General features: G+C 39.8%; 1 protein-coding gene across 14 annotated transcripts in view; it reads right to left on the reverse strand.

The window, feature by feature from the left end:
* PDE1C (phosphodiesterase 1C) overlaps positions 1 to 12637 on the reverse strand; it is a 253895-nt gene that overhangs the window by 114298 nt on the left and 126960 nt on the right. The gene's annotated exons all lie outside the window — the stretch shown is intronic.

The following is a 12637-nucleotide window of genomic DNA, read 5'->3' on the forward strand; positions in this document are numbered from 1 at the left end:
GTGTCACCTTACCCAAGCACAGATAAAGAGATGTGCTTGGAGCACAGGTTTCCGAGAACAATGAAACATCTGACTAGAAAACACTGTAATGAGCAACAGATGTAGAAGAGTAACAGGAAATTAAGATGTTCTTTCGGAATGTGAGAATAAATGGGGCTTTACGCAATAAATAATCATAACGCAACCACTCATTTATGTGAAACAGCCTCTAATTATAAAACATTTAAGTAAGAAGCAGTTCAGAGAAAAGCAAAAAACAACATGGCCAGACAAAGAGTGGAACAAAGAGCCTGTGTCTACTCTAGTTGGAACTGTGTCAGCCTGACAAGAGAGCAGCAGTACCTGTCCATCATGAAGACTGGGGTTCTCTTACATAAGACTGAAGCTCCACCGCCTATGATTGTTTCACATCCTTCAGTAATGTCATTTTCTTTCTCCTGCACTTCATTCAGCCAGTTTTCTCCTGCGTTGGATTCCTCTTCTGTAAACTGGCAGCAGACAGAAGTCCCCAGACTTTGCCCAAATCCTCTCCCTCCCACTATAAAACATAAATAACTTGGTCTCCTAAAGTGGTACCTCCTGAGTGGTACCCAAGAGGAGGTGAGGCAAAGCAGCTCAGAAGGAGAAAGAATGTGGGTGGACACTGCACAGGAAACCCCAGCATGTCTCAGGAAAGAACTGTGTTTTCCAGTCATTGTGCAGTAACTCAGTTCCTTCTGGCTGCAGTCATGCTGCTGCAGAACCACCTGAATTGCTTTTAAATTTGGCTGTTGGCATCAGTCCAGTTGCAACACACACCTCTCCAAAACAGCTATAAAGTCATTCAAGAGGTTGCAGAACTTAGCCCACTCTTGAGTTCTATGTAGACACGGATAGAGCCAGCACACCAATACTACAGTGTTTGGGGATACTCTTGAATGTCATGACCAATGGCTTTGATAATTGGGCGTGATGCATCCTATGACTGTGGATAACATCAAATTTGGAGGAGTAGGAGATACGGCAGAAGGCTTCAATAGCTTGCAGTTGTCCCTTTCAAACTAATTTTTACTATGATTCTAGGTTACAGAGATGAACACAGTGCTAAGAGCTTCCCCTTAGGGTTGTGATAACCACCAACAAAATAGCTGCTTTTCCTGGCAAATTGAAAGTTGGCTGGACAAACTAGGTCTACCCTCTGATTCTTTGCTATGTTGCAATCCCATTTCACATAAGTACACTAATTGCGTGATCTGGGCATGTGGGAAACACTAGTTCTGTGCCTAATGACACTGAGATAATTGGCTGGCATATGGCACCACAAAGGCTGATCCTGGGAGCATCAAAGTGCTGTTATCTCCCAGAACTGGTGTTAGCAAAGAGTAGCAGCAATTGCTTTCAGAATACTCATTGTCTAAATAGGAAGTCTTAGAAACTCGGTGCATGAAATCTTCACAGCTGCACAACATTTATTCAGTAGCAACACTTTAAGTTTTTGGAGCCTCTGTTCAACTGAACAATTTGGTATGGACAGTTCAGAAGTAAGCAAGAGCAGCAGCCCTTAAAGGCAGTGAAAGAAGTCTGTAGTCCAAATAGTGTTCTACTGGGAGAAAGGAAAGTTCAAGAAATGTGATAAATGTAACTCAGCGAAGGCATTGTTGATCTGTTAGAGTTATATGCTGTAGTGAATTCTCCCAGAACGTGTTTATTGCTCTGAAAATAATAAGAAATAAATTTAAGATAAACATTTGCTGCAGTGAAATATGCTGGGAGACCAGTGAGAAATCAACTCATCTGAATGCAGCACAGAATAATGTGACACAGTGTTGACAAAGTATTATATAAACAACCCACCTAAAGTAAATGGATGTTAATTTTCAGGATATACTGTACTGTACCACTTGCAAACAATTTGTCAAATAAAAAGATTTGTTTCTTTTGCTATAACACATTCCAGGAGCTGGGAGAAAAGGAAGAGAAAAAGAGAAAAAAACATGGATTCAATCCTGGTACAATTGAAATATGCCATGTGAATATGTAAAGCAGACTACACACTAAGCATATTCAGTGGCTCTTCAGCATCCTAGTTGCTTTTTTTTTTCCTCAAAACAATATAGACAGATGAGCAAGTTTAGAACGACAGCACATATTGGCTTGATGATTCAGAATGCAGAAAGACTAAGCCCATCTCCAAATCCAATTTTATTCTCAGGGAGTATTGTTTCTACAACACCAAAAAATACTATCTATTAAGCCCTCCGCTCATCAGTATTGTTAATTCATCGCATGAATAATGAATTTGTATTCTTATCTGAAAGCAAAACTGAGAAGAAAGAGGATTAAATTATAGAAAGAAACCTGCGCACACAAGGTGCCAAGAACCTGCCATTTCTCTGATCAGATACAACCCTCTCCCTCCTCTCATGGGGTCTCCAGGGCAGCAGCTGCATATTTCAGACCTGCTGCTGGCTGTAAACCCTGCTGTATTTACTTCCACAGTTTCAGCACCTTCAATTACCCCCATTAAGCCACCCGAGCAACCGCCAAATACCACAAGCACTTTATACAATGCTGGAGACCATGGGGTGAAGACGCACAGATGACACCCTCTATACAATAACAAAACTACAGGTAAAAAATCTCATCACACAGCAGCTTTCCATGCCCCTCGCAGTCAACAGCACTACTTTTGAATAAGGTGACGGATGCCCAGCTCAGTTTCCAAGCTGCCTGCCTTTACACCCACTTCTGACAAGAAGGCCACGCTGCCATCACACACAACAGATTCTGGGCACAAAATGTCAGTGGTTGTGGTCCTGACCTTCACACTGACATCTGTTCCACACAGGCTTCTGCTCTGTGCCAGCTCTGCAATGTCACATGCCTATTTATAGTTTGTACCAGGCACCTCTTGATATGTGTGCGGCCAAGGCTTGGGATTCTGGCGTGGGATCTGCATGGCCTGGGGTCTCCTGACTGGCCTTATGATCTTCAGGATGCCATTTTACTTCCCCCACACCTCCAGCTCTCTTCCTAAAGCCAGAGAGAGCCAATGCATTGCTTTCCTCCAGACCTTCCCTTTGTTTGTTTTACATCTCTATATAAACTTGAAGTGTATTTTCTAGACTTTGATGGAAGAGTTCTGAGGTTCAGCATTTGGCTGTAGGCCCTCCCTCCTCTTCTCCCCCTAAGAAGCAGAGCAGCTCTCCCTGAGGACAGCCAGCCCTCCCTCCCCCCCGGGAGTGTTAGGGTAGTGTTTCTACCCTGTTTTAAGATACTCCCACAATATTTGGGGCCAGACAAATCATATTATATGCTGACCACTTGGCCAGAAGGATAGTCATCTTCTGCCACATGACAAGCCTATAGCCTCACTGCTTCACTGTGACAAAAACTGCTTGGGAGAGGAATCCATTCTGTCCAGGAACAGCATGTCCACAGATGGCAGTGCTCCTCCACTGACTCAGGTAGACTGAGCCTGTATTAGTTCTGTGCATGTATATTTATGTTGTGGAAAGATAGAGGGGATATAAAAAGAACTGTTTCATATGAAAAAAAGCAGCCTGCCTGCTTCATCCGTGATGTGGTCATTTGTCATCCGCTAGATATTACGTCCTGCCCAAGGAAAAATGTCACAAATATGGGAAATTCTTGGACCAAATGCTTGATGCACTTGGATAGAGAGGGAGCGTGACAATAAACCATGAGTCCACTAAACACACACACAACATTATCAAAGGTGGTGAAAAATTATCAGAAATTATCATGAATCCATCCTCTCAGTAACGTTCCATTACTGTGCCCTCAGCACATACCCACAGGCACTGGTTGCATCTCTCTTTTGCCATTTCCCAGCAGAAGCCGTAGGACAGAGGTTCAATGAGATACAATGGTATCCTGATGAAGACTTACAAGGAAAAGTTGGGTTTTTTCTTTCTTCTTTATTTGGTGATTAAGGCTTTAGGAGTCTTTTAAGACTTATCTGTCACTAATTTTAATGATTACATGTTTCTGGGGGAAAATGAAAAAGCATTACTTCTGCAAGCAAGCGTGCTCAAATTCTACATTAATGGAAAAAGAACCAATATGTCTTTGTAAATATTTGCTATATCTGATGAGTACAGCATTACCATCGTTTTTATACCAATGAAATAAATCATAAATAAAGCCCCACGGGTCTCATTTGCAGTCTGAAATGGATAACTAGAATAAGTCAGACAATAAAATAAGAAGTGAATGATACCAGGTAGAAAAAAAAACCCACACAGCTGGGAGTTAGAAATTATAGTGCCACAGACTGTGTAAATCAGATAAAATTTAACACGCTGAAATAGTTTAATGATTGCTGGGGCGTTTTTTTTGTTTGTTTTTTGTTTTGTTTTTCTTTCTTTTTTTTTTTTTTTTAACTTGATTAAGACCAACAGATTTGGGTCATATTGATAATTACAGTTGGAAAAAAAAGCCAGTGGGGAAGGCAAGATGCGCAGTAAAGTCTACAACATGAGTACCTGTGTGCCTCTGGTGAGTTCACTACTTAGCAATGTGCTGGGGGGGGGTCTTTCTCATGCATCATATTGGCATATACAGCTCATCCACTAAATGTAAACCCTTCTGATAGAGACGATCACAATCAGTGACTGTGCCCCAAGTAAGTGGCAGGTTTATTTGCAGTGTTTTGTACTCCCCAAACCAAATCTCTAAAATCTATTTCCATCAAAAAGCTGAAGTAGCCGTAAGGCAGTGTCTAATATATAATTAGTACAATATAAAATGTCTGGGGCTAAATTCTCAACCAATGTAAAACAGCTAAGCTCGACTGGAGTTTAGTGAGATATTTTGTTCATTTATAGAAGCAAGGATCTGGAACATCACACCAATTTCTTCTTGTTTGACTGAAACTACTCACACTCAGTTCTGTCAACTACCTTCAAATATTTTGATTAAGGTTTTTGTAAGTGCAGAGGAGTGGATGGGCGAGGGAGCCGAGTAAATTATGGATTGTCATTTGGTTTCTGCCAACTTAAATCTGGTTTGGTTCACATGGAGGAGGTTGTTTTGATGATTTCCTAACAGCCCTTCATAAGCCTTAGAAAATAACCATTCAGTTTTTCACTCCTGATTCTTTTTCATCATGACAGGGTTTGTGGTGGAGGGTGAGAACCCATATACCATATTTCACATCTAAACGTATAAAAGCAGAACTGCATGGGAATGCCAAGTGGCACCGTACTTTTATTTTGGTGTTGCCCACGCAAATCATGTCCAGCAAGTGAACCCCAGAAAAACAATGGTGTATTTAGCTCATAGCTACTTTTCAAGCAAGATGCATTTGATGTGCAAACATGCCATGGTTACCATCGTTTACATACATGCATGCTGCTGGTATGTGAGTGAACTATGCAGTAATACTTGAGGCTTAAAACAAAAAGCACCCACGTGTAACTCCACAATCACTCGCAAGTGTTTGTGCAGGTTAAGTGCATGGTAACTGAAAGTGCAGAGCATCTTCTTATTTGATGACTTGAATAACACCACTGCATGTAATTATCAGTACTGAGATCCTCTTAGTTAAGGGTCTGTTAAGACGCCCTAATAGGGAAAATCCTTGAGATTTATTCATCTGCTATGCAAAGACCTAAGAAGAGACACATTTCAACAGACATTATTATAGAGGAGGTAAAGCCTACACACCAGCTTGTAAGTGAGAGCAAGTTTCCTCCACTGATTACAGCAGGTCTGCCACGTCAGTGCCGCTGAGTCAGAGCCCCAGATTAATGCCAGAAATGCTCTGTACAACAGCCAGCAGCAAGGAGGAAGGTCACAGCCAAGGTTACTGTGTCACTCCTTCAGGACAGTGCTCTTAAATAAACTATGAGGATCATTTGTAGCTGTCCTCACCACCTACATTCTTTTCTGTTCACGTCCAGCTTGCTTGGCTGGGGTGTGGGGAGGGAAGGCATTCATCAATAGGAATGGAAATCTGAATTATTCAGACAGCTGAGCTGCATCAGAAGCAAAAGTGAGGTATACCTTTTGTACCTGTACCCTTTGCTAATGTAACCCAGCAGCAAAAGCATCTCATTCTGCACCCTTAAGAGATTTCTCTGCATATCCTGTCAAATATGCCAGAGGGTAGAAACTCACCCTGCTCCTTTCCAAAGCAGACATAAATCTCTGTATGGGAGAAGGCATGTAAAATAAGGCAGCCCAGCCTGAGAGAGAAGACAGAAGCAGTACAGATGAAGAAAACTGCCCTCATCAGAACACCTTCTGAGGAAAAGAAGCAATTTGGAGACTCTCCCATGGCCATGTCATGCACAAGGGATCAGACAACCTTCCCCTTGCCCTTCTCTGACACAAAGACCTTTCCAAACCTGCAGCCAGGGAGCTTTATGCTATCTTTGTCTACAGCTCTTTCCACCCAACTTCGCCCTTACATTGCTAGGATCTAAATGAGACCACCTGACTGAAAGACCTTCCACCCATCAAACACCATGCTTATATTTTATGGCACCAGCTACAGCATGTTTGCATAAATATTCTTATTTCTTTTTAAAACACTTACTTTAGGTTCTAAGCCTTCTGAGACTTGTATTTTGGGGATTTTCTCCCATAAGCAAATGCTAAAATCTTTGTCTTTCTCAGGAATCCTTCTTGTAACCCCATTACTGAGGGTGCTGGGGCTGAGACAACCTGTTTTTCTGAAAGTTCCAGCAAGACATATAAGTTCATAATCACCGATGATATCAAATGCACTTAATAGTCTATGAACATTTACCTTGCAAAGAATTATTCATGTATACTGAATGATGTCACAGAACATCTTTAACAAATTATGCACTGCTATACTGCTAACAACTATTTATACAAAGGGTTCAGAGTTGCACCAGGCCACAAGCTATTCATTAGCCATGAATATGAATAGTCATGTTATTATTATAGAAAACAAAATGTTAGATGCTCAACAAGGATGGTACATTTGGACATGTTAAAATTGAAGACAGTAGCAAAATCCCAGTAGAAGCTGTTAGTTGATTAGTAATCAGGACTTGTGCATTACATTTTTGTGACCCTAACTAATGTATGACATGAATATGGAAAAGTCAAGGATCTCTCTGGTATAGTTGTCCTTTCGTCTTCAAGATGACACTCCACTGTATCTCCTAAAGGCTGTTCTGAAGTTTGCTTTCAAACAGCTCAGTCAGGTGGGATTTATGGTGGTCTTTGAGGCTCCTTGGGAGAACAGGGCTGTGATCCCAACTGTAGAGCCTTAAATTGCTCACATCAGTATTCACTCTATTGCTCAGTAATAAAAGTAATTATATATAAATAGACATGATATATTCAGTTGACATTGATCCTAAGGGTCTGGCAATTAACCAGAAACAGGTTTGAGGGCAGAAGAGTGAAACACAAACCTCATGGCTTTTATCTCTATGCCTTATTTACATGGATCACACTGTTCTCCAGAAAATGCAGCAGTTTAATGGACAAGAAAGGCATGAAAATAAACAATGTTCATTTTTCAATACATCTTTCAACTATCTTCTGTGTGAATGATTCCTAAAGAGGGGGCAGAGACGAGAAGATAATTTTCAATAATGCTAAAAAGGAAAAAGCCTATTTAGCATATTTTAATGCCAGCCTCATTTCAGAATCTCAGAACTTGGCATCTTCACAAACAAGCTTTGAGGAGTGTGTGAGCTTTGTCCTGTGCATCCGATATTGGCAAAGATTTATAGCACAGATAAGACAATATTATGCAAAGCAAGCCCAATTGTTATGAGACTCAATCTTTTCTCCACAAAACAATTCTGCAGTTAAAGCAAAAAGTAAATGCCAACGTATATTTTCAAAGCACTATATTCAATTATAACTTTAAGTGCCATTCATCAAAGAGTTAGCTGCTTTCTTACTGTGTGCAAAGCAAGTTGCAATTCAAGTATATTAAGCAATGGACCTTTTGATAATGCAATGACTTGATGGCACTGCAACTTTACTATAGATGGAATGCTTATTAAATAATACCTGTGGAAGTCCCTACCTTCAAGAAGGAAGTAAAAGGTAGAAGTGAAAGGTATTCATAGAAATTAAGAGTTGTAGTCTATATAAAGCTTAAATTTTCTTTCTCATAACAATGTCTAGGACAAATAAATTCAATTTTTATGGCGTTCAAGCTTGTAAAATGTCTGTTGTCATGAAATATAATCCAGAAAAGCTGGAAAGATGGCTTTTTAGGATGCAGCATTATTGCTAACTCATCAAGAAAGGACCAGAACATGTTGGTAACATGGTTCTGCCACTGTGCATGCATGATTTTAATTTGTATCTCCAGGCACTGCTAACTGTAGGAGATAACTGAAATCTCTACAAAAGTTCTATGACTAAAAGATGCACCTATAAATCAGTGTTAAAAATATGGAGGCAACTAAAAACTATATTAGAGGTGACTCTCAAAACTTCACAGTGGAAGGAAGGAATAGAGGGAGGGAAGAAGGGAGGAAGGAAGGGAAGGAAGGATGGAAAGGGAAGAAAGAGAGGGAAGGGAGGGAGGGTGGGAGGGAGGGAGGGAGTGGGGAAAAGGAGGGAAAGAAGGAAAGGGAGGGAAGGGAAGGAAGGGACGGAGGGAGAGAGGGAAATGGGAAGGAAGGAAGGAAGGAAGGAAGGAAGGAAGGAAGGAAGGAAGGAAGGAAGGAAGGAAGGAAGGAAGGAAGGAAGGAAGGAAGGAAGGAAGGAAGGAAGGAAGGAAGGAAGGAAGGAAGGAAGGAAGGAAGGAAGGAAGGAAGGAAGGAAGGAAGGAAGGAAGGAAGGAAGGAAGGAAGGAAGGAAGGAAGGAAGGAAGGAAGGAAGGAAGGAAGGAAGGAAGGAAGGAAGGAAGGAAGGAAGGAAGGAAGGAAGGAAGGAAGGAAGGAAGGAAGGAAGGAAGGAAGGAAGGAAGGAAGGAAGGAAGGAAGGAAGGAAGGAAGGAAGGAAGGGAAGATGGGAGGGAGGGAAGGAGGGAGGGAGAGAGGGAGGGAGAGAAAGAGGGAAGGAGGAAAGAGAAGAAGGAAGAGTAATAAAGTAATGCTGGGCCCTCTGATAAAAAATATCTTTTCTAAGTATCACCTTTTATCACCTAATTTATCCTGAGCATAGGAAGTACTTTATTGCATGAGAATATATAACCTTTCCCTTTTGATATGAGAGAAGCCTTCACTCACCAAATTTGCTTTTCTACTGCACCAGAACTGCATCTCCTCAGTTGCTACAAAGGAAAATCAGACTTGATATTCTAATATTGGTCAATGTCCAAATATACCTAAAATTTCTCTTAAATGAAGTCAATAGCAGACATCAACATGTTCTTCACTAATGTATATTTAGGCCATAAAATAGTATTTTTATTAAAAAAAAAAAAAAAGAATGACAATTAAAAAAATAAATAATTTTAAATAAAATTTTAGAGATAAAAAATTATCTCTAGTTAAGATGCAGAAATCTGAAGAAGAATGAGATAATGGTGTGTCTCCACATTTCGCATTACTGAGCACTAACATGGAAATATAGCATCATAGCTCACTGAATGGCCTGAAATCTGGATAAATCATTTCTGTTACTCTTTTCTCCCACTTTTCCTCAGCTAGTCTCATGCGTTATATCCAACTGTGGCACTGCTGGACAAGATGGACAGACTTTAGAACATCAGTTGTAAATAGCCTCTAGCACAACGGATTGCAATCTGGATGTTGAGCACTGAGCTTCAGTCAATCCTAAAATGAGTCATATGCATGTTTTGCAAAGCTGACTTGAGCTAACTTATTTCTTTTTACCTCTTTCTCCCAACTTTCTCACATTACCTCTCTACAAAATCCATGGAAGTTAAATAAAAATAAAAATCACTATTGTCCAATAAACACTTTGTATGCCTTTTTAAAATTTACATCTTTTGAAACGCTGACAAGGCAACTTATTTAAATTCCAGCATTTGAGGAAAAATCAGTCTTAGCCTGACAAGTTCTCAAGAGTGAAAGTGTGAAAACTGTACCTACAGATCTGTGTCCCATGTGTTCACAATATGTCATTCCCTATAAGCAAATACTGAGTTTACTTCACAACAATCCATCTCTAGCTTTCAGATGAAGACAACAGAATGAGTTTGGTTCATAGGTGAGGTTTTCATAGAGTTGCAAAGCTGAAAATCCCAGACCTCTACCCAATCCTCTCAACCATGCAAACTTCCTTTAAGCAGTTTAATTAATCCCAATGGATTCCTTGAAACATGTGGACTATTATGGAATTAAAAACCAGTGTTTGGAGGGAAGGAATCTGCATCCCTCACAACAGGCTAAATTTTCTTCCCAGTCAGCTACTCCAGCTGCACATCTGTTATCATACAGTACATGTCAAACCTGTTCTCAGAACCATCGGCACAAAAGGACGTGACAGACTCAAGTGGGTGAAATGAATAAGGAGTGACATTTGGAACATTAATAATGCTAACTGGAGAGATTAATCATGGACTCCAGCCCCTGCTACTCTACCGAGTGACTGTTTCCATGCCTAGAAGTGGTTTACTTCTCTCTTCCCTTTTTAGTCTGAATTGTGGAACTAACGCTTTTGCAACTGTGATAGACAGAGGGAGAGCTGCAGCGTCATAGAGATACATACCTGAAGGCTTGTTTGCCTAAAGGCTTCTTTATTTTCTGTCACATTTTGATTCAGTAAAATACACCACTCCTCCCTCCAGGCTCTATCTGATATTATACGTACTTTTAATACTGCCAGTTACCTATGGTAATCTGTCCTGACTATTACAATACAATATCATTTAAAGATTTGAATTCTAGTTTAGTAGTCACCTCTCTGCAACTCATTGGGTCTATTTGTCAGGTAAAGTTACTTCATCTGAAAATTTCCAAAGCAGGAAATTAATAGAACATCTGCCTACTCATCATCTCTTCACTGTACCAAAATAGGTTCAACAATACCTCTTCTTCCCCAAGTCTCGGACATGACATAATTCAGACTGGAAGCAATGAGTCTATAACAAAATTAAAAATCAAAATCCTAAGGAGAAGTCAATTCATATTTTGGTAAAAGGCAGGGATGAGGTTCTGCCATTTTGATGTGGATGCACAATACTCCATTCTGTGTGAAGCCCTGTCTATAGCATCAGGACTTCCCAAGGACTAACACACTGGGTAGCCTGAGTCAGAGCAACTGAGTCTGACTGAAACTGAAAAATACATTAGAAATGCAGCAAGTTATTACTGCAGCCATTTTCTGTAAAGAGCGACTAACTTGCCAACTTCACAACGTTCTGTAATATCATCTGAAATTAATTCATCTGAAATGTCTATAAATTTTCTGTGCTTCAGAACAAAATAAGTTAAACATTCAGATACATGCATTTTTCCTTTTTGTCTTGCATTCCTTTTCTTTCCTGCACTTCAGTTTGCTTTCCATTCATTTCCTCACTTCTGCCACGCAATATTTGCTAGCAAGTTTCATTCAACTCTTTCAGAATGCTACCTTCTTCCTGAAAATTTTTCACGAGAAAAGTTTGCAGGTGCTACAATTAAGTCAACCCAGTACAGGATAACTTCTGATTTTCAACAAACTGGCAGCTTTTTTCCTCATCACCTTTTCCCCCCCTTTCTACAATTAACAAAACGCAAGTATTTGTTAGATCAATATGGAAAAATACATTTCACTTTGGAATGAATTGATGGGTTTTCTAAAACTCACTCTGCTGAATCTAATTCACATATGAATGACAATGAGCAATTGCATATTTACTGAAGAGAAGTTCATTTTCTGTAACCATTCTGCATATGGAAAACAAAGTCTACTATAAGAGATATAAATATATATATATGTATATATATATTAGAAATATATTCTGAAAAAAACAGTACAGAATATTAATGGAGTTTCCATCACCATCTTAAAAGGTCTTTACATGTAGTCTCTATAGGGTTGGTTTCTCACACTGCAGTTCTGGATGCCTTAATGTAAATCTAACATTGGTACAATATAGTATTGCTGTTCCTCATTTACTTCTCTACAAACGTGGATTTCTCATAGCACTTTCAGTCACAGATTTATGAACACTGGACTGCTAAACTACTTATCTGTCTGTCTCATTTGGCACATCTTGCCTTTCAGATAGAATCAAATCTACAAACTGGCAGAACTGCTCATAAAGCGAATTGCAGAGCACATCAGTAAGATGAAGGGCAGAGTTTAGAGCCTTCTGAAAACATTTATTATGTATGAATTAACTGAAACTGTTTTCATTCTGGGCAGATGTGTCTAGCAGCACTGTGAAACCTAATTAACTATTTGTCTTACTGATATTGGCTTACAAATAGACTTGATAGGGCAAAGTTATTTACCAAATTGAAAGAATTGCCTCATTACTTTCTTTCCCTCCGGTTGTTGTGCTACAGGAAAGAGATAACACCTGCTCTATAAACTGGCTGTTTCAAGAAGACCAAAGTATCCACTCTGATTTACCTCCTCTTTAAATAAAACGGTCTTCATCTTTCTAATCTTTCCTTGCACTGAAGGCTCATCATTTTCATCAACAGGCTGTGGAATCCTCTTCAGTCTGCTCTATCTTCCATCATTGAGAGTTTCCAAGATAATATAATATCCACAGGGCAGAAGTCTCATC

The sequence above is a fragment of the Coturnix japonica genome, chromosome 2 (genome assembly GCF_054131305.1).
Source record: "Coturnix japonica strain WE chromosome 2, WE-NBRP24, whole genome shotgun sequence".
In the NCBI taxonomy this organism is placed as follows: domain Eukaryota; kingdom Metazoa; phylum Chordata; class Aves; order Galliformes; family Phasianidae; genus Coturnix; species Coturnix japonica.